We start from the raw sequence: 508 nt of genomic DNA, 5'->3' as shown, positions 1-508 counted from the left end.
TGTTTTAAAACCATATTTAGGCTCTACAGAATCTTGTTTCTGCCTCCAGACATCACTTTGGAGCTTAGACGGCTCTATTTCCAGTTTCAAGTGACCACCAGTTGCAGGTTATTGAAATACAAGATGCGATTCCAGTTTGTTGGATGAGTGCAGAGGGAAATGCATAGCAGGAGTGATGACATTTTTCACATTTGTCAGGTTTTTGTGTGTGAAGCTTTTGTGTGCGAAGCTATAGAGCTATTTCCCTAACTTGCTGGGTGATTTTTAATTATTTTTTTTCTCCCTTCTGTTTCAGATGTGATATTCTGGGGAAAAGCTGAAGTCTGTTATAGGGAACATGTAGTAAAAATGTTTTCTATTCATCTTGTTGCAGAATATAGCTCCTCTTAGTAGTCATAGGGTTATTGTTTGGTCTTTTTATGTCAGTTTTCTTCTTACCTTTGTGGCTTTTCTATACCCGAAGAAGAGCAGACAGCAGTTAAGCGAAGTTAACTTTAGCCAGTGGTAT

The sequence above is a fragment of the Pterocles gutturalis genome, unplaced genomic scaffold (genome assembly GCF_000699245.1).
Source record: "Pterocles gutturalis isolate BGI_N339 unplaced genomic scaffold, ASM69924v1 scaffold44540, whole genome shotgun sequence".
Taxonomy (NCBI): domain Eukaryota; kingdom Metazoa; phylum Chordata; class Aves; order Pterocliformes; family Pteroclidae; genus Pterocles; species Pterocles gutturalis.
The sequence above is the reverse complement of the archived record's forward strand: the minus strand, read 5'-3'. Positions refer to the sequence as shown.